Source organism: Gopherus evgoodei, chromosome 15 (assembly GCF_007399415.2).
Source record: "Gopherus evgoodei ecotype Sinaloan lineage chromosome 15, rGopEvg1_v1.p, whole genome shotgun sequence".
In the NCBI taxonomy this organism is placed as follows: domain Eukaryota; kingdom Metazoa; phylum Chordata; order Testudines; family Testudinidae; genus Gopherus; species Gopherus evgoodei.
The window spans coordinates 28,224,100-28,245,700 of NC_044336.1; the positions used below are offsets into that span (position 1 = coordinate 28,224,100).

The 21,601-nt window shown below is 52.6% G+C and overlaps 1 protein-coding gene across 17 annotated transcripts in view; it reads left to right on the forward strand.

The window, feature by feature from the left end:
- The window catches only part of RBFOX3 (RNA binding fox-1 homolog 3), a 414,255-nt gene that overhangs the window by 89,807 nt on the left and 302,847 nt on the right, over positions 1-21,601 (forward strand). For 13 of the 17 annotated variants that reach the window (XM_030534058.1, XM_030534060.1, XM_030534076.1 and 10 more), the window contains exon 2: positions 11,428-11,537. The exons of 1 other annotated variant lie outside the window; for it this stretch is intronic. The gene's annotated coding sequence lies outside the window, so the exon portion shown is untranslated. Of the gene's footprint in view, positions 1-11,427; positions 11,538-15,499; positions 15,971-21,601 lie in introns of all 17 variants that reach the window. 3 more of the 17 variants (XM_030534068.1, XM_030534069.1, XM_030534067.1) reach the window with 1 other exon arrangement.

Here is a 21,601-nt window from a genome sequence, read left to right on the forward strand (position 1 = left end):
CAGGGTTGCGGAGGGTACAGTGGTTGGGGGCAGCTGCATGAGACAGGAGAGTGGGGAGCTGTTGGCCCCCATTAGGCCCATTTCACCCTTTGCACTGGGACAAGTGGGGTCCTGCAGCACCAGCACAGATGGGAGCTTGCTCTGGACTGGCAGTGGCCACTTGGTGTACTCTGCCCCCTTGTCCGGTTTGACTTTGGTAGCTGAGGCCATGTCTACATCTAAAATTTTGCAGCACTGGTTGTTACAGCTGTATTAGTACAGCTGTATAGGGCCAGCGCTGCAGAGTGGCCACACTTACAGCAACCAGCGCTGCAAGTGGTGTTAGATGTGGCCACACTGCAGCGCTGTTGGGCGGCTTCAAGGGGGGTTCCGGGAACGCGAGAGCAAACCGGGAAAGGAGACCAGCTTCGCCGCGGTTTGCTCTCGCGTTCCCGGAGCCACCCAGCAAACCGCAGGGAAGGAGACCTGCTTGCTCGGGGTTCCGGGAACGAGAGAGCAAACCGGGGAAGGAGACCAGCTTCGCCGCGGTTTGCTCTCGCGTTCCCGGAGCCACCCAGCAAACCGCAGGGAAGGAGACCTGCTTGCTCGGGGTTCCGGGAACGAGAGAGCAAACCGGGAAAGGAGACCAGCTTGATTACCAGAGGCTTCCTCCTTCCACGGAGGTCAAGAAAAGCGCTGGTAAGTGTTTACATTGGATTACCAGCGCTGGATCACCAGCGCTGGATCCTCTACACCCGAGACAAAACGGGAGTACAGCCAGCGCTGCAAACAGGGAGTTGCAGCGCTGGTGATGCCCTGCAGATGTGTACACCTCCTAAGTTGCAGCGCTGTAACTCCCTCACCAGCGCTGCAACTTTCTGATGTAGACAAGCCCTGAGACTGAGCCACCATGGCCTAAACCCACCCATGCTTCCTCTCAGTGAAGCCACGTGGCAGTGGTGTCTCGCATTGATAGCTGAGCTCCAGCCCTTTGGATGTGTGTGAGGTCAGGGAGTGGGAACTGATGGCCACTTAGTGTCTCTGCAATCCCCAAACTGTAGCGCTGCTGACGAAGGACAGGGCAGCCTGCCTGCCAGGCGGCCTTGGGCTTCAGTTAGAAGAGACTGGTGCTTGGATATCCTTGTCGGATTACCAGCTGCACCTGCCATGGTGGAGAGGGGACATTGTGATGGGTAGCTTAAGGCTGAAATAAATATGTAATAATTCTGCCAAGTTCACAATTAAATACAAAGGTATCCCCACTCCTGTCAAGTAAAAGTTCAAACTCTTTAGCATTCTTCAGTGGCATCTGATGGTTGTGGTCATCTCGCGTGTGAAGTAAAGTGAGACTCAGGAAAATATCTTCTGTTGAACATCAAAATTCCATTACCCAAATGTCATGTTCTGTCATGCAGATACCGGGCACAGAACAGATAAGTGGGAAACAGCTTCTGATCTCAGAGCAGGTGACCATATCTTGGGCTGTGCAAACTTGGAGTGCGACCTTCTGCTGAAAGCGCCCTCCCACCCCCCCGCGCTTTACTGCTCATCATATTTGTCTTCACAGTCTGTTCACAACTGTCCCTTCCAGTGCCTACCCAGCTCTAAAGAAACTTTTCAGTAGCACCATTGTGATGGTGAAATCCAAGCCACAGATTCCCCTCCTCTGTCGTCACCACCTCTTGTGAGTCTTATCCCCTGTCCTACAGCATGAGAGTGTGTGTGTGGTGTGTGTGTGTGTGGCAAAGATATCTCAAGTGAAACAAGTAAATAAAAAGAAAGCATTGGGCTGGCTTGGCAAAATATTGGTTATGAACTGGGTGAAACCTCCTTATGGGTTGGCTTAAAACCCAGTTGAGGTTGATAGGTGTGAATTTACCCTTCAGTTAACAGAACTGTGAGCAGAAGCCACTCCTAAGAGAAAAGGTGAGCAGCCTGTGCTGCGTATTGTATTGGGGAAGCGTGTGGGGAGTGTGAGAGAACACACACATACTGAGGTCACCGATGACAAGAACAGACGGAAGTAGACGAAAAGAGGCAAGAGAACCGAGCAGGAGCCTGTGAGCAGTGTGAACCTGGAAAAAGCTAGAGAGACCTTTTGGGGCAGGTGTTGGCAAAAGAGGCTTGGGGCTGTAAGCTAAGAAACTGCTCCTTTCGTTCCTAGTTCCCTCTGGAACCAACTGTCTAATCACACAAACCCAGACACCCTTGCCCCACCCCTGCCCTGCCCCTTCCATGAGGCCCTGCCCCATTCACTCCATCTCCCCTCCCTGTTGCTCGCTCTTCCCCACCCTCGCTCACTTTCACCGGGTTGGGGTGCAAGAGGGGGCTCAGGGCCAGAGCAAGGGTTTGGGGTGTGCGAGGGGGTGTGCAATGCAGGCTCCAGGAGGGGGCTCAGGGCTGGGTGAGGGTGCAGGCTTTGGGAGGGAGTTTGGATTCAGGAGGGGGCTCAGGGCAGGGGGTGGGGGTGTGGGATGCAGGCTCAGGGCTGGGGTGTGGGAGGGGGTGAGGGGGGCAAGCTCCAGCCTCGTGGCACTTACCTTGGGCAGCTTCTGGTTGGCGGTGCAGCAAGGCTAAGGGAGGCTCCCTGCCTGCCCAGGCCCCGTGCTGCTCTCGGAAGCGGCTGTCGTGTCTCTGGGCCCCTGGAGGGGCATGAGGGGGCTCTGTGAACTCCCGGCCAATGGGAGCTGTGGAGTTGGCACTCAGGGCGGAGGCTGCGTGCAGAGACTCCTTGGCCCCGCTCTCCAGGGGCTGCAGGGACATGCCACCTGCTTCTGGGAACGGCGCAGGGCCAGGGCAGGCAGGGATCCTGCCTTAGCCTTGCTGCGCTGCCAGACTTTTAGCAACCTAAAATCTCCTGGTTTCGCTTCAGTAGCCTCCGGGAGATAGAGACCGATTCCGGGAGACTCCCAATGAAACCGGGATGGTTGGCAACCCTAGTTCAGAGACGCAGCACTTTGTACATTCCTTGCAAATAAACAAAACTGCATCAGTCTGCTTCCGACTGGAACGTTCCCAGAGCACCAAACTTTGACTCACTGCTTGGGACAAAAGGGTGAGAGATTTTTCCAGGAACGTTCCCTTTGTCTGTCCTGGTGGGGCCTGGTCTGTGTTAGAGAGAGATGGGACAGCCAGACCAAACCCAGGCCATGCAGCACCTCCCAAATTCCCCTTTCTTACCAGCAATTGCTGGATCCATTTTGGGATTGCCAGTGCTGCAAGTGACTTGCCTTATCTCTGTCCCTTCCTTGGGGTTCTGCTGGCTTCGGTTTGTAGAGCTAATCACAATGTTTTATTGTGCAGTAAAAGTTCATAGAGGAAACTGCACCTCCAGGCTTGGCAATGAGCTTCCAGCTCCTCTGTGTTTGTACACAGTGGGCAGAGGCCTCCTGGTGGGTCTGAACACATTTCTGCATAGGTGGAGATTTGCTCCTTTTTAATGAAATGCTCTCCTGTTGGAGATAACTGACTCCCACTGCTCACAGGGTGCTGGTGCAGATCATCCCAGCCCCAATTCTCCACCCTTACTGCCCACACATGGGCTTGCATTAGAGCATGGAAGACACCGAAAAAATAACCCTATTGTATTTCATCCTGTTTTAAGGTTTGCAGCTTTATTGCCATAGTAGGAGTGAAGCAGCAGTGCCTTAAACTTGGCCCTGTGTTAAACATGACCAGCATTAACAGTGGTGCTTGTAGGTCTGTTCTGCACCATGAGTCTTTGGATAACTAATGAGAACCAGTGTCTGGAACCTGAAGCTAAACAAGGTCAGATTAGAAATAAGGGGTACATTTTAACAGGGAGGGTGACTATTGGAACAGCTTATCTAGGGATGTGGTGGGCTCTCTAGCTCTTGAAGACAAGGTGTTTCTAAGGCCTGGTCTACACGAGAAAATTAGGTTGGTATAACTATGTTGCTTAGGAGTGTGAAAAATCCACCCCCTTGAATGACGCAGTTAAATTGACCTAACCCCCATGTGGACAGTGTTAGGTCCGTGGGAGAATTCTCCTGTCAACCTAGTTTCTGCCTCCTGGGGAGGTGGAGCAGCTGCGCCGATGGGAGAAGCCCTCCTGTCGGCATAGGTAGGGTGTTCTCCGAAGTGCTACAGTGGTGCAGCTACACCACTATTGCGTTTTACATGTAGATATGCCCTCAGACAGTGCCTTACTCCACTGCTTGCCATCAGGGAGCCGAGCTGGCGGCAGCAAGTCTTGGAACTCTGATTAAAAAAAAAACCCTGCACACTTGATAGAGCAGTCCCCAAACTGTGGGGTGGGCCACCCTAGGGGGGTGCAGAGGAATGCGGCGGGGGACACAGCAGGGGCTGGGACAGAGTGCCACCCAACCCCGCTCTGGGCCCAGGGTGTGTGTGTGTGAGCAGACACATTCCATTACTGGCAGGGGGAGTGGGGGGAGAGGAAAAGTTTGGGCCCCACTGCTGTAGTCCCCTCATATTTACCAGAGTTCTTCGCATCGTCCATTGGGCTGTTACCACCGGCTTTTTCAAATAGGGGTTAGCTGCCCGGTGCTCGTTCAGGTGAAGTGGTCTCTGGGTGCCTTTCCCTGTGTCTGGAAGGCCGTGGAGTTCCTCTTTATTGTCAGCACGAACTCCTGCCCTGGGGTTCTCGGTATCAGCTAGCAGAATGTCTGGGAGAGCGGTTCTGTGCCAGGTGTCCCTAACCCTGCACTTGCTGGTATGTGATGTGCATGGAACCTTCTTACCCCGACGCTGTCTGTGAGCTCAGAGCCCAGCATATGGGTTTGTGGTTTTCTTGGCGATTAACAGCACCTGTGTGAGATATTGACAAGAAAAGCTTGATGGGTGATCAGAAAACCCTCTAAAAATCCCAAACCATTGAATCCTCATGTAACTCTGAACTCAGAGCTAGTGTCTTGTAACTTAAAATTAATCAGAGGGAGAGGGAAGAGGAGCCACAAACCGATTAATTTAAGGGAGAACAGCAAACGGGCTCTGCAGAGTGATTTAGAAAATTGGGCCATGACAAATTGACTTCAAAGGTGGATCTGGTGAAGGGGGCTGGATGAGAGGCATGGAGTGTGTGTGGGGCAGGGAGTGAGCTTTGGTGATGTGCATGTTAATCAGGAGTAGGCAGACTAAGGAGGGGGTGTAGTTAGGTGAAGGGGAATTCCAGTGAGTTTGGGCAGGACAGAGCTTTTTGTTGTTAGTACCAAGTTACTTCCCAGGTTTGTTCTTTCTCTGGGTTGTGTGCCATGTGTTCTGCAGTGGAATGGGAACATTAACACTTTCTGCAGCGTAGCTGGCTTTGTGCCTTGCAGTGCTGGAGAACTTCATGAGGGTCTTCATCCCCGGGAGGGCAGCAGCCTCCTCTACCCACTCTTCTTGTGCTGAGTGGTGAGTTTTGTTAGGAATCCAGGTTCCCTGGTGCTAAATCCAGGAGTGGGGATTCCAGGGTCTGTTTGCGTCTTTCAGTCCAACCCCCCGTGTGTTATGGCCTGGGCAGAGCTTGTGAGGGTTATTCAGTCAGTAATTGCACATTCGGGAGAGGACTGGTGCTGTTTGGTGCATCTGCCCTGAGTTCTGTGACAGTGGTGGATTCTGATGCTGCCAGGCAGGGAAGGATGACTGAGCTCAGTGTATGATGAGCAGGAGATGGTTTTTAATTAGTGAGGGCTTGGAAAGGGCTATGTGGGGTAGAAGGGTTGGGAGTTCCTGTCGTAACCTTTCACTCTGGTTAATTAGTTATTGTAAAGCAGAGACCGGCTTCAGGATCAAGATAGAGCTGTTCCCTCCACTGACCCCTCTGCCCAGTGGGGCTTCCCTGCCGCCTCCCTCCTGTCTGCAGGGCCCTGTGGGCACAGCTCCCTCCAGGAGCAAGTCTGTTCAGGTGAAGAGACCTGGGGACTGAATTGTGCAGCAGGGTCGCAGGGCAGGGGACGTTCTGGGATTTGAACAACTGAGAAGAAATACATGAATTTGCTGCTTTGTTCTCGCATTAAACCACTGTAGGGGTGGAGCAAGCTATGAGGAGAGAAAGAGCAGCCTGTCGGGTTGGTGAATAACCAGTGCATGTAGCATGGGGAGGCTGGCTGGAGGCAGTGTTAACTAATGGTCAGAACAGGGAACAGAGAACCAGGATTCCTGGGTTCCATTTCAAGCTCTGCCAGTGACTATAACTTCGGCCCAGTCCCTTCCCCTCTCCCTGCACTCCCCAGTCTTTCAACGGGAGGCCAGCTGTGTGTAAAGTGCTTTAACCCCTCTGAAGAAGGATGCTCTTACAGCAGGTACTGCCCATTGTTTCCTTCCCCGGCTGGTGAGGAGTACAGATCAGACAAGACAATGCTTTCTCTGGGACTGGTGTCATAGCATTCCTTCTCAGATCTGAACCTTAGAGTTCAGAAAATGAGATACTAGCACCTGAATCCTCTAAGCTTAATTACCAGCTTAGATCTGATAGGCTGCCACCACCCAAAAATATAGTGTTTTGGGGCACTCTGACCTCCCCAACCTTCCCTGGGGACCCCAAGAACCCAGATCCCTTGGGTTCTGAAAACAAGGAGAAATAAACCATTCCCCCACCTTTCCCCCTCCCAGAATTTCCCTCCCTGGGCTATCCAGAGAGATACTGATCCAACCTCTTAAATCACCATACAGAGCAGCATCTCCCTTCCCTTCCAGCAAGAGGCAAAGAGATTCAAGGAAAACAAAGAGAGATTCTCTCTCTTCCGCCCCCACCCGTCCTGGTGAGTTATCCCAATCCCCTGGAATAACACAAGGGAAACAAGGGGAAAAAAAATCAATCAGGTTCTCTAAAAAAAGAAATCTTTTAATAAAAGAAAGGAAAAAGTAAAGAATTATCTCTGTAACTTCAAGATGTAAATATTACAGGTCCTATAGTTTACAGACACCAGAAAGAGACTTTCCCCCCAGTACCAATACAAATCAAAATATTCCCAGCAACTACACATATAAAAGTTAACCAGCCAGATCCACAATTCCAAATAGAGTAAAACAATCAAAAAACCTAAACCGCCTGTTTTTACTTACTATTAGAAAAGAAACTTAGAGCGCCTGTAGTAATGTCTGGTCTCTCTCAGACCCTCCGAGAGAAGAATGCACAACAGACAAAGAACACACACAAAAACTTCCCTCCACCCAAATTTAAAAGTATCTTGTCTTCTGATTGGTCTTCTGGTCAGGTATCCAGTTCCCTGCTTGTAACCCTTTACAGGTACAAGAGACATTAACCCTTAACAATCTGTTTATGATAACTGGGCAGATGGATTTTACTTGCTGATGACTTTGTAAACAGCTGTTACTAGAGTGGCTGATGGGAATCTGCTGTGACTGTCATGGCAGCCGATGAGCCATGCCGCTGGGGTAACAGGATGGTGTCCGCCTTGCCTTTGCTATCGCAAGCTCCGTGCTGCTGCCCGGGGGGGCGGGAATTCTAGAACTGCCCCCAGTTTGGTGGTGGCTGGAGGACTGGGGCCTCAGGTGGCCGAGCTGTCTGGCCATCTTCTGTTGGAGTCACCATCTGAGCAGGCTCTTTCCAGTGGCTCTGGTGTCTGACCTACCACTTCCAGCCCGAGTGCCAGCATCTCTGTCCAGGCTCCCCTCCGGTCCTGACGGCGTATCCCTGTTGTCATTTGGCCTGTGCCTCTGGCTCTTCCTTCCGGGCTCCCTAGAGGGCCGGGGCCTTCTCTCCTTGGCTCCTGGAGTGCGGAAGAGCCCTGAGGCCTCAGCATCTCATCTCTGTTTTGTTGCCTTGGGGGAAGGGTGATGATTCTTTCTTTGGGTTTCTGGCTGTGCGTGGTGTGGAACAGATCTGGGGGGGCCTGTTGATGCATGGGAGAGTGCATGGGGCAGGCATCCTGGGGCGGTCTGCCAGCAGCTTCCAACACCACTCGCTATGCAGCCAAATAAATGCTGTTTCCCAAGCCAGACCCCACCCTAGCTGGGGCGGGGAGGGCACGGAGCCAGGCAGTTGGTGATGGAGAGAGACACGAAGAGCAAAACTGCCCCTACGCGGAGAGCGAGTTTGTTCCCTTCTGCTGCCCAGCACTTCCGTGTCCCACTGCCTCTGTCCGGGAGCTGGGCCAGGACCGGTGCTAGGGGCTGCGTCGCTTTGCTCTGGCCATATGGAACGTCCACAGCCTGAGGCTACCTCCGGTTCCCAGGCAGAGGTTGTGGAATCTCCATCTCTGGAGATATTTAAGAGTAGGTTAGATAAATGTCTGTCAGGGATGGTCTAGACAGTATTTGATCCAGTCCTAGAGTCTATGAGTCTGAGTCTATTGAGACAGGAAACGTGATTGTGCCTAGCAGGCCTGTCATAAACAGATAGCTAAGGGTTAATGTCTCTTTCAGCTGGAAAGGAGTAACCTGAAACACCTGACCAGAGGACCAATCAGGAAACAAGACTTTTTCAAATCTGGGTGGAGGGAAGTTTGTGTGTGAGTCTTTTGTTCTTTGTCTTGTGTCTGTCCCTCTCGGCTATGAGAAGTGATTTTTCTACCTCCTGTTTCTAATCTTCTGTTTCCCAGTTGTAAGTACAGAAAGGACAGTGGTTTATATGGTTTTTTTTTTTGTTTTGTATTTACATGTGTGTAATTGCTGGAGTGTTCTAAATTGTATTCTTTTTGAATAAGGTTGTTTATTCATATTTCTTTTAAGCAATTGACCCTATATTTGTCACCTTAATACAGAGAGACCATTTTTATGTATTTTTGCTTTCTTTTTATATAAAGCTTTCTTTTTAAGACCTGTTGGAGTTTTTCTTTAGTGGGGACTCCAGGGAATTAAGTCTGCAACTCACCAGGGAATTGGTGGGAGGAAGGAGTCGGGGGGGAAAATCTCTGTGTGTTAGATTTACTAGCCTGACTTTGCATACCCTCCGGGTGAAGAGGGAAGTACTTGTGTTTCCAGGACTGGAAACAGGGAGGGTGGCATCCCTGTGTTTAGATTCACGGAGCTTGCTTCTGTGTATCTCTCCAGGAACCTAGGGAGGGAACACCTGGAAGGGAGAAGGGAAGGGAAATGGTTTGTTCCCCTTTGTTGTGAGACTCAAGGAATTTGGGTCTTGGGGTCCCCAGGGAAGGTTTTTGGGGGGACCAGAGTGCCCCAAAACACTCTAATTTTTTGGGTGGTGGCAGCTTTACCAGGTCCAAGCTGGTAACTAAGCTTGGAGGTTTTCATGCTAACCCCCATATTTTGGACGCTAAGGTCCAAATCTGGGAAATAGGTTATGACAAGGCCACACGCTGGCCTTCAGGACTGTGCCAGTCTCCTGGGAGGTGCCTCAGCCCAGGCCAACAGCTCAGCTGCTGCGGGAGGAGGAAGGGAAGAATCTCACCAGCCCCCCGCATGGTACAGTTGGTTAGGGATTGGGGTGCAGCACATGCTTCAGCCGTACTGCTCCTACTCCTGTTACGGACCGTGAGGGTGAATCCCACAGAACTGATCACTGCCTATTCCTGGGGGTGTGAGTTCTACTCTGGCAGTGGTGTCAGGGACTTCTGAGGAAGGAGGGGTGGGCATGACCACCGAGGGAGGGATGCTGCCGTTGGTGCCACAGTCAGTGAGATCTGCCTTCTCCTGGGCCTGCTGAACAGCTGGTACTGTGCATGATGAACAGTTTCCACCCAGGGCAACCCCTGCTCCCATTACCCTGCCCTTTGCCCTTGCAGTGCCGGGGGCAGGGAGTGAGCCGTGCAGCTCTGGGGAAGAAGGGAGCTGCTCTGCTAGCATCTCCTCTGAGATGGCAGAGGCAGTACTGTGCGTGGTGTTTGGATTCCACCTGCCCTCGCTTTGCATCTGTCCCCTGGCTGGAGTTTGAAGGGCTGCTTCCCTCTCTCTTCCCTTTCTCCAGTACTGCAGCAGGCAGGGCAAGATGGGGACTCTCACGCTACTGCACCAGATGGAAAGTGACAGCCCCCATATGAGCACTGACCTGGTTTGTTTCCTGGGCTCCCTGATGAGATGGGTGCCTGGGGAGCTGTCCATTTCACAGGTTCTGTGGCCCAGGTGCTTGGCAGCAGGTGTTTCCATGGGTGAACTTAGCTGGCATTGCTGCAGAGCCCATCCCAGGTGCCAGGCTCCCTTTCAGCTTTTCTTGTATTTGAAAGCTGGAGGGTTATTTGTGAGCTGCGCCACTGCGGGCATTTTTTTCTCCTCTCCTTGCTTTTTAACAAGCCAACCTTGGAGGACCTTGAGAGAGGCTCCTGCCGCTTTTCTGTGACTTATCTTCTGGCCTCTGCCCCCTATTCCGCCACAGGGATAAATCTCTGCTTTCAGCTTGAAGCTGGAGCATTGAGCCTGTCCCACCGAGCGATGCGGTCTCCATAATTCACAGGTGGGGGTGGGGGAACTGCATGACTGAGGTCATGGGGTGGATGTATTCCATTCAGCACTGTGATTGATGGTCTTCCTAGTTAGGAGTAAGGGGGAAAGTCCCATTATAGTAGGGGACAAGCTGTTAAATTATTTTCCATTCCATTGGATTGCAAAAAACAAAACCAACCTGTCGCGATCAATGTGGGACAAAGCTGTGTCTTTCAGAGAAAGGAGGGGGAGTGGGTAGGCAGAGGGATTTAAAAATAGTGTGCCTTCCTCTGATGTCCGCAGCACAGCCAAGAATCCCCCCAACACTGCTCCCACAGACCCAGCCCAAGCGTGCCACCTGGACCCTACAAAGGGAGGAATTGCCTTGGTACTTGCACTCCTGGGGCTGTCTGAGCTGGGAGCAGGACACTGCTTCTCCCTTTCAGACCTGGAGGCTGAGCCAGAGATGTTAACGCAGGGAATGTCGGGCCTCCAGACTTATGCAGGCCTGTGCTTGGAATGAAGTGTCTGCTGTTAACCTGCTTTGTGGCCAGGGACAGCAGGGCAGGGGTGAAGTGTGCTTCTCCAGGGCTGCCTATGTAGCAGGGGTGTCTAGGGCATCATGGGTCTCTTTCCTTTCACTGATGTGACCACACTGATGTGCCAGAGGCCCCCGACTCGTCCCAGTCACAGTGGGAGCTTGGGTTCCTGGATTCTTAGCGCTGCGCTGTAGCCAGTGTGAGTCGCCAGGGCTGCGGCAGGGGCGCCTGTGGCTCACACTTGGATCTTCTGAGGTTCAAACTCAAAGATGATGCTGGGCTTTGCCTGGGACCATCCTGAAGGGCAGGAAAAGAGGATGGGAGGCCCACAATCTGGGGGTGGAAGTGTTCCTGGGTAGATGGGGCTCTTGCATTTCTGCTCACAAGCCAATGCCAGTGGGATTCAGAGCGGTTTGCTACCCATGAGGCACTCGTATTCTAATAATAATAAAAGAGACTTAATTAAGTCTGTGTTGCCACATGGAAACTGTGCCATTTAGAAACAATTGAGCTTTTCTGCTGTCTGCATCCTCCTCCTTCCTTTATTATTGATAAGGACACTGGGATGGGAACAGGATCTGGAGTTTCCCTTTCTTTCTTTCAGGTTCAGAAGTTGCCACGGAGACCCTGACGGCTCTTGTCTCGACTCTGAGGGCCAGCAAAGCTAGTGAATTAACTGCACCAGGCCCAGACCCACAGTGCCCTCAGTGAGAGGTGAGACTCTTCAGCTGAGCAGAGGAGGTGGGGGAGGCTGGGTGTTCTACAGCTGGGACATGAGATTTTACCCAGGTGCTGTGGGGGGCAGGGGCGTGTGTGCTGCACTCCCCTTGGAGATCTTACACAAACATTCCAGTAAAGGGGGGCTTCACATCTTCATTTGTGCAGGTGCCCTGGTTCCAGCCTCTTGTGAAGAGAGCTGGACAGTGGGAACCTTCAGGGGAAAGACTGCAGGAAGGATCCAGCCCCATAACACAGTGATCAGGTCTTGGTGGGAGGATGAGACATGAGGGCACACCCAGGGGGCATTTATCCTGCTGGCTGCTGTCTCCCCAGCTGTGCAGCACAGGGAGTAGTGTCAGAGTTGTAAAAGTTCTCAGCCTAGGGAGAAGCTTTGTTCCAAGTACAGGCCTGGAAAATCTTACTGAGAGAAAAGAGGAATTACCAAGGTGCACGCATGGACCCAGACACAAACAGCCCTGCACCATCATGTGCAAATGTTAACTGACATCACATACATGATGCAAAACTAACGTTTTGTGTCCACAACCCAGCTGTGAGATCCACTATCAAATACTGTCTGTTCCCGGTGGCATAGCTCCTCCCCCTGCCCCCCCACTTCCCCGTGGGTCTGTGTATGTATGTATGGCCCCTTCTCACTTTAGTGTCTCCCCTCTCCAGTTCATTGCTCAGTTACACCAGTTTAACTAGATTGATTTAAATTCACACCTTAGATTACACTGCTGCTATATTCTCCCCTAGACCAGCCCTCAGTCTCTTTCCTTTCTAGCCTTAAGTACAGCAGTAAAGTGCAGCTGCCTCCTGGGAGGCTTGTGGTATGGCCAGGCAGAGCGAGACGTCCCCTGGCGTCTGACCTACTGGTTGGGATGAAGCAGGATCACAGATGGAGCAAGGCCAGGTGGAACAGCCTCTGGGGAAGTTATGTGACTTTGGGAGCACTGACCTCAGCTGGTGGCAGGTGGAAAAGACACCTAATGCCAACAAAGGGGTTTTCTGTCCATTTTCATTATCTTTAGTGCAGCAGATTTGTTTACCCCTCCCCTCTGCCCCCAGTTTCACAGTCCACCCCAAGTGCTGATGCTGGGCTTGTGCCATGGGTTGGGTGGATTTTCCAAAACTGTCTGACTTGTTTGCTCAGTGTGACCTATTGCACATGCAGAAGGACCCTTTTGCCCCACCGTGCCTGTTTGTCCATGCAAACCATGCATCCAGGTTTGAAAACGTGGCCTTTCCTTACAGGATCTGATCTGGAGAGCTGACTGTAAGGACCTCTTTAGATGTCACTGTGACTATGTCTTTAGTGCCCCTCTAGCTTCCCCCCACCCCAAAAAAATGGGTCTTTACTTGGAGATCGCGATCTCTCTGTAAAATCCTAGCAGAGACCAGGCACTGTAGTTTTTACCTTGATCACAGCCTACCCCAGGTTAAAAAAAAAAAAAATCTAGTGTAGACATCTCTTCAGAAGGGCCAACGCCAGACCCAATGGCTCTGTTCCATCACAGCCATGTAACCTTTTGGCGGCAGGAGTTCGTGGTCCCTTTTGGTTTTGGGAGGTGGGAACAGCCTGGCCCTCCCCAGCTAGCCTGTTGCTGTGTGTTCGAGAAGCGAGAGGCTCGGCAGGATGGCTATTGTGCATCTCTCTGCCTTGCAGTGGCTGCTTTTTGTACGTTAATTTCTCCGTTCTTTTGTCAGTCTCAAGTGCATGCCCTGAAATCGTAAAATAAGGAATGAGATTTTGAGAATCTTTATCTGGCTCTGGGGGCAGAGGTCATCCTGAGAGACAGATTAAAGAGAAGCCTTTCCTCTATGAAGAGGCAGCACAGGCCTATTTCCCTAGCTGCATTAATCAGTTTGAAGGGAGCAAAGGAAGCTGAGCTCTGTTTATCACCTTGAAGCTTTTTTGTCTTTTACCAAACTTTGGGTGAATGATATTGCTCATGCAAGTGAGGTTTTGATCATGCTGGCTACAAGGAGGCGTCATGTGGGCAGGCATTATTATGCAAGCTTCCTACGCGCAACGCTGCCAGTGCTCCTCGGTCCAGAACAGCAGCACTCTGCTATTTCAGCCCTAACCCCCCACTCTTACTCTGCCAGTGCACTACAGTCCTCTCTTGAAGCCCTGCTAGCTATTGCAGTCCAAGGGCACCCCACTCACAGCTCTGCTGTGCACCTTGGTCCTAGCTTGTAGCATCCCTGTTCTTGCAGGCGCGAGTGTCTCCTGAGCAGAGGCTGCCAGTCATCCTGAATTGTACGAAAGAATGGAGGTGGTCTCAGTCACTGTGCAAAGGGAGTAGGCTGAGCTCACCAGACTTGCATCCCATGAAGGTGGAAGCCTAGAGCAGAGGGTGCTCAGACTTTTTCACCCTGGGAGCACACCTTAGGGCTGGTGTGCACACAACCTGCCACCCCAAGAATTCAGCGGATTTTAGCTTGCACCACATGGTGTTTCCATGCCAGTCTCTTGTGGTCACTCTTGGCCCAATATAAATCTCTTATGTTGACTTAGCGTGTGTTGTTTTTTACCCACTTAAGCAACACTGAAATAGGTCACTTCTCTTCCAGAATATGTTAGTGGCTGAACTATTTTGGTTCCATTTGGGTGTAGGGCAGCCTTTGTTTGAGGGTTAGTCTACGCTGGCAACTCTAAAGCGCTCTCCCAGCACTCTGAAAAACCCACCTCAACAATGGGTGTAGCTCTCAGCGCTGGGGCGCTGTTTACATTGGCGCTTTACATCACTGCAACTTGCTGCGTTCAGGGGGTGTTTTTTCACACCCCTGAGCAAGAAAGTTGCAGCGCTGTTAATTGGCCGTGTAGTCAAGCCTTGAGTGTCTTGTGAGCACCTCCCCTCCCATTGGCCATCCAGTGGACTCTCCTCTCCTCCAGTTTAGTCACATCATAACCCAGCGGAAGTGTTTGATGAACATTTAGCTTCTCTTACTGTGATTCAGGCTAGGTATTCACTACAACACTAGGTGTGTGTTTGACATCCAGTGAGCTCTCACCTAGCGGAGGCAAGGTACAGGTGGTTGGTACCTCCATGTAATCAAGATTAACACCCCAAGTGAGGAGTATAGGGTTGAGCTCAGCTACACTGAGGTAAAATCAATCTGTGCCTGTTCTTGTGGTGAAGACATGGCCTTAGCTGCTTGAAACCAGGAGAAGGAGCTGGCTGCGTGTGGCTAGTCCATGGTCCACAGGCTGGAAGCCTTGGGGGTAGAGCATTACACCGATTACTTTCCAAACCCCTAGCATCTCCCCGCCCACATTTTCTCTGTCATTTTCTTTGTTGTCCTTCAACTTCCTCTCGTGGGAAGTGGAGGGGCTTGTTCTCACGTGAGGCCTTGCAAGAAGGTATTAGTTTCCAAGCCACAAGCTTCAAGTGAGGATGCTGAGTGCTTTGCATTAAGATTGGGTTAATGGGATGCAGAAGAGGCCTGGATCCAGGAGAGAACACAGTGTAACTTAGCTTCTGCAAATATACTCTCTGTCAGTCTGAAATCTGATGGAGCCCCCCGGGAAGAAGGCACTTCTTAAAGGAAAAAACATCGAAAAGGGGAGCCCTCGAGGTGCTTTTGTTCCAGTGAGTGGGAGTGCTAGATCCGCTTAGACATGAAAGGCTGTGCAGCTCCATCCCCAAAGTGGCTGGTGAGGCTTCAGAGAGGAGGAGGAGGATGGGGAGGAGGAAGGTTTGAGCAGCTGCAAAGAGAAGTCATTTTATGAACGACTGCCAAAGGTATTACCCCATCCCTCCCCCCCAGCTCCTCTCCCTTCTTCAAGAAAGTAAATTAGGTCACGCTTGAAAGTCAGTTTCTTGGCTATGGATTTAATGTAGCTTTTCCAGGCTCGTTATATAATAAATTCCAGGAGATTTATAGAAAACATGGCCAGGGAGGCTTAGCCCCTGTGTAACAAGATTTGTGTCTATTTCCTACTGTAGTGCAACTTCAGTGAACACCCTGTGTTCCCAGGATCGCAGAGGAGGCTGAGCTGGCAGACTGAGCAAACTGGATAGTGGGCAGCTGCCTTCCTCCTCTGACCTGCCAGCCTGTGAGATGTAGTCCAAAGCCGTGCTGCTGCTGGTGCAGAATGCGCTGATGAGAACAGCCAGTCCTGTGCGCATGCAGGCCAGGCCTCCTAAGAGAGGGGCAGTGTCTCCTCCACACCCCACCCTCCAGAGTCACTGAGTCAAAGGGCTTGGCCTTGAGTTGCTGTCTGCTCAAGGGAATATCCCCCAACAGAATGACCAGCCGGCCCAACACCCTGGGATGAAATTTAATAGTGCAAAGTCGTACCCTATAGTAAGAATTTCTGCTATAAGCTGTGGGCTTCTCCGCTGGAAACAACAGAGAAGGAGAAAGACCTGGGTGTCCTTGTCAGTCCCAGGAGGACTGATGAAGCTGTGAGAAAGGTAAATGCGATCCTAGGATGTATGTGCTCTGTATTTTCAGTGCAGCTGGGGAAGGGTTAATGCCATTGTACAAGGCACTGGCAAGATCTCCCTTGCAATACCGTGTGCACTTCTGGTCGCCCCACTTCCAGAAAGCTGAATTCAGTCTGGAGCAGTGCAGAGAAGGGCTGCTAGGATGAGCGGGGGAGTGGAGAGCTGAGCTGACCAGAGGAGACTAAAGGAGCTTGGCTTGTTCAGCCTAGCAGAGTGAAGGCTCAGAGGGGATCTGATTGCTCTCTCTAAACACGTTGGGGTAAACCCCAGGGAGGGCAGGGAGCTATTGACGCTAAGGACAATGCTGGGACCAGAACAAAGGGGGACAAACTATACACGAATACTTTTAGGCCATGTCTATATGTACAGCGCTGCAGTGACTCAGCTGTGTTGATGCTGCTGCACCGATGCAACGCTGTACATATAGACCTTCCCCAGACGCTCTGTGTCGATGGGAGAGCTCTCACCTCCGTGAGCAGCATAGCCCTGTGCACCGGAGCACTTACGTCGGTGTACGTCGCTCGGGGTGGGGATATTCACCTCCCTGAGTGACATCGGCTATAGTGTAGACAGAGCCACAGGCTGGAAAGTAGAAGGTAATTTCTAATTATTAGAGGAGGGAGGTTCTGGAACAGCCTCCCACTAGGAAGAGTGGGGGCAATCAACCCAACTAATCTGTAGAAGGAACTTGATAGATGTATGAATGGGATTATACGGTGGAGTTGCCTGCTATAGCAAATGACTTGATTCAACCCAGGAGGTACCTTCCCAGTCCTGTCTTCCTCTGCCTGCTAGTTACATCTTGGGCTAGTCTGGAGCAGACAGTACCAGTTCTGCTAGCTAGTGTTGCGCTCATGGGGTGTGCAATAATGATGATTATATTTGACACTTAGCAAACCCCTAGGAATATCAAGATGCTTTGCAAAGATGGCTCAGTGGCATCCCCATTTTACAGATGACAGTTGAGGCTCAGTGACACTAAGTGGCTCACCCAAGGTCACACAGCAAGTCTGTGGCAAACCTGGAATAGAACCCAACAATTCTAACTCTTGGCCCAAAGCTCATAACTCACTAGACCACTGCAGCCCTACGCCAATATCCACAGGTCTCTTCCAACTTTATAACCTGGTAGTGAAACACTGATCCTTTTTGTTGCAACACATTTCTTCTTCCCCAGCTCCCCAGCAGTGCCACCCTGCTACCCATAAATCCTCTGAGAGTTACTGTGCCCCCTGTGGCCATCCATCACTTGTCTTCCTGTGTCTGCTTGAGGTCTGAAGGTTAAACCAGAGCCCAGGGCAGGGGGTGCCCAGCATGTAAAAGGGGGTTGAGCAGGAGTGGGGCATGGCCTGCATCATCAGTAACGGTGAAGAGCATGCTTCCCAAAACCCTGTGCATTGGGAAGAGGTCCTGTGCTAAGGGGTGTTATTGAGGGAGTGATGAAGAAGGGCATGTTCTGGGCACAAAGTTTGATGGGGGGGGGGTATCCAGTCAGGCTTTGAGTGGAGAGTGGCTCACTCCCTTAGCTGTGGAGCCTCAACGACAGGTCCAAAATGCACAGCTCATAACTATCTGCAGTGGGGCCAAATGTCCATGAGCGAGTGGCCACCGTGCGATGTGAGTCAGCGCTGCGATTGGGATAGTTTTGAGGGGTGACGTTGTGTTTGAGGCTATTGGCATGGTTTTGGAAGTAATGGAAGTCAGCGAAATGGCTGAGACTACAGGTGTGTCGCCCCTCTGCTCATTGGTGCAAGCTGCCGGATGGAGTGGTCAGAGAAGCTGTCAGCTTCTGTCTCAAATTGTCTTTGCTGCACTCAGATTTCAGGCTCTGTCTCTCTTTGCAGGGGGGCAACAGACAGAATTAGACTAGCTTTTTTTTGTGTGTGCGCTGGTGATTTATGATGTTTGTAATGTGATGGCAGATATATGGTTGGGAGAGTACCAGCTCGGCACAGAGGGCGCTGCCAGCCATGCTCCCTGTGTGCTCTCACTGCTAAAGCCGCCCAATTAGTGTCTATTAGTCACTTAAGAACAATTAAGGGTGAGAAGAGTTTCCAGATGTGGCGTTAAACACTAGGGCTGGGAGCTGGTGGCTCTGCTGGCTGCTCCCGTATGGAAACAATCTTGCAGCACAACAGGAATCAGCAGTGGGACCACAAAGGCGAGTCCGTGGGCTGGTGCAGGATCCCTGGGCTGGGAAAATTCACGGCACCACAGACTTGTGCAGGACACAGAGATGGGAGAATCCCTTGCCCTAGCATTGCCAGAGCACTCTGTTCCACTGGATAAGACACAGGACTCCTGGGTTCTGTTCTCACCTCTAGTACTGATTCACCATGTCTCCTTGGGCAAATCACTTTCCCTGTGTGTACAATGGGGAGAATGGTGCAGTGATCTATGAATGAAAAGTGCTAAGAACGGATTATGACTACTGCTCACAAAGAATAGACAGTGCTGCTGGTTCTCTCATCAGAAGGTATATTTCACAGCTGTGACACGTGACAGGCGGGCTTTTTGGGAAGATGTTGAACATTTCTGAAGAGCCACATATCCCATTGGCTTTAAAGGGATGTGTGCTCCTAAATCCATTAGGCACTCTTGAAGAACTTCCCTCAATAAGATTGCAAAAAAACCCAAAGTCAAATACTTATTTCTTGGCTGAGTTATCTCTGATGTCACAGTTTGCAATCTCTTTGTTCAGAACTGGCTTGAACTCAAATAATTAGTTTAGAAGAACCTAAAGCAACCCAGCCTGAAAGGTTTATGTCCTGGCCAAGAGAACAGGAAAGGTAGGGGATGTGGCAGCTAGTGGCTATGTGGGTGCAAATGGGACAAAGAGGTGCTGTGTGCATGGCTTTGTTAAAAATGGGTTTCTCATTGTGATATCCTTGGATATACATATGGCAACCCAGGAATGGTGACTATGGCTTTATACCCATTTCAGGGTGCAGGTGACTCCAGCTCCCGATAAATATCCCACTTCCCTGGCCTGGCTTTTGACAGGGGTTTGTGCAGGGGGAAGGGTGTGTTTCAGAGTGGGAGATGGACAGGCCAGGGCCAGTGTATCCCTTGCAAGGCTGCTCCATTGCCCCTGCAAACGGGGTTGTGCAGGAGTCTGGAGAGGAGAGTAGTGGCTGCAGGGCACTGTTTCACTCGGCTGTTTTGGAGGGCAATCCTCCCTCCCCAGCCTGGCAGAGCAGGCTGTGCTTGAGAGCCAGAATTTTGGCTTATGTGACTGTATCCTGTCTTTGGCTATGTGTAACGCTCATGGCAAGATCCAAAGCAGGGGTCTCAAACATGCGGCCCGCGGGGCTATTTCCTGTGGCCCGCGCTCCCCCCGCCCACCTCCAGGCCAGGGTCGGGCAAACTGCAGCCGCAGGATTGCCCCCCTCGAGCCCCGCACCGCTCCCTGAAGCGGCTGGCATCCTGTCCCTGCGGGCGGGGGGGGGAAGCAGAGGGCTCTGTTGCTGTGTTGCCCTGGCTTCTAGGCACCCCCCAGGCTCTTCCCATTGGCCGGGAACGGGGAACCGCAGCCAATGGGAGCTTCGGGGGAGGTACCTGGAGGCACTTCAACCAGGTGTGGAGCCCTGGGTCCCCCTCCCCCAGGAGCCGCAGGGACACGGTTCCAGCTACTTCCTGGAATGGAGTGGGGCTGGGGCCGGGGCCGGGGCCGGCCGCCTGCTCTGGCCCTGGGGAGTCAAGTTCCCAAGGACTCCTTTAACTCCATTAGGCCCTGCTCCAGAAGGGAGCCACAACGTTCACTGTTGGACAATATATCCTGGTGTGCACCGCTGCCACCCCATAGCCCGAAGCTCTCCTGCACTCTGCCCCCCAATGCCTGCCCTGAGCCCCCTGCCACATCCCACACCCCTCCTACACCTCAACTCCCTGCCCTGAGCCCCCTGCCACATCCCACACCCCTCCTGCACCCCAACCCCTGCCCTGAGCCCTCTGCCACATCCCACACCCCTCCTGCACCCCAATTCCCTGCCCTGAGCCCCCTGCCACATCCCACACCCCTCCTGCACCCCAACTCCCTGCCCTGAGCCCCCTGCCTGCACCTCAACCCCTGCCTTGAGCCCCCTGCCACATCCCACACCCCTCCTATACCCCAACTCCCTACCCTGAGCCCCCTGTCTGAACCCCAACCCTGCCTGCCCTGAGCCCTCTGGCCACAAATCCACACCCCTCCTCACCCCACTCCCTGCCTGAACCCCCTCCTGCCCCAACCCTCCCTGAGCCCCTGCCACAAACCCCTGCACCCCTGCCCTGTACCCCTCCTGCACATCCACTTCCCATCCCCCCCAACATCCCTGCCCTGAGCCCGGCTGCATCCCACATCCATCCTACACCCCAGCTCCCTGCCCTGAGCCCCCGGCCCACCACCACCCCTCCTGCACCCCAACTCCCTGCCTGAGCCCCCTGCCACATCCCAACCCCTTCCACTGAGCTGCCCTGAGCCCCAGTCACCCACACCCCTCCTATACCCCAACTCCCTGCCCTGAGCCTCCTGCCACATCCCACACCCCTCCTGCACCCCAACCCCTACCCTGAGCCTCCTGCCACATCCCACACCCCTCCTATACCCCAACTCACTGCCCTGAGCCCCCTGCCGCACCCCACACCCCTCCTGCACCCCAACTCCCTGCCCTGAGCCCCTGGCTGCATCCCACATCCCTTCTGCACCCTGAGCCCCCTGCCTGCACCTCAGCTCCCTGTCTTGAACCCCTGCCACACCCCTCATGCACCCTCTGGGGGCAGGGATGGTGCGGAGTTGGGGTGGGGACTTCAGGGAAGGGGTTGGAATGGGGGCAGGGAAGGGGTGGGAAGAGGCAGGGCCTCATGGAAAGGGTGGAGTGGGGGCGGGGCTGGGGGCAGCGAGGGGTGTGTGTGTGTCAGTGATGCAGCCCTTGGGCCAATGAACTAGCCCTCATGTGGCCCTCGTGGTCATTTGAGTGTGAGACACCTGATCTAAAGGATGGGTCTGAACAAGATGCTTGCCCTCCCCTCTTGACCGGGAGCTTTTCCCAGCACCTGTCTGGCTGGAGCATTCATATTTACAGAGGCAGCCTGTCTGCGTCCCAGCAGCTCTGCTCACTTGAAACACTTTCTCCCAGAGTGTTTTTGTCCACCAAATGTGCTTCCTTTTTGGCAAGGGTGTGGATAGGGGGCATGTGTTGATATGAATGAGGTAGCCGCTCCAGCACAACAGTGGGCCTGGGCTGCCTCTGTGGTTGGCTGTAGCTTGTGGATTTGGGGTGGGTAGGTGCTGTGCACACTATGGGTATGTCTACACTGCCACATAAGCCTGAGTTTGAGCCTAAACCTCTTGTCTACACTGCAATTGCACTGACCCAGGGCTCGGACCCAAGGGCCCGGGACCCTGCAAGGCTGGAGAGTCTGAGCTCGAGTTAAGCCAGGACTCGGGGTCCGAGCCCTATTGCTTTGCAGTGTAGGTGCAGCCCCACTTGACATGGTGTCATAACATATTCCCAGATTTGGACCTTAGCGTCCAAAATATGGGGGTTAGCATGAAAACCTCCAAGCTTAGTTACCAGCTTGGACCTGGTAAAGCTGCCACCACCCAAAAAATTAGTG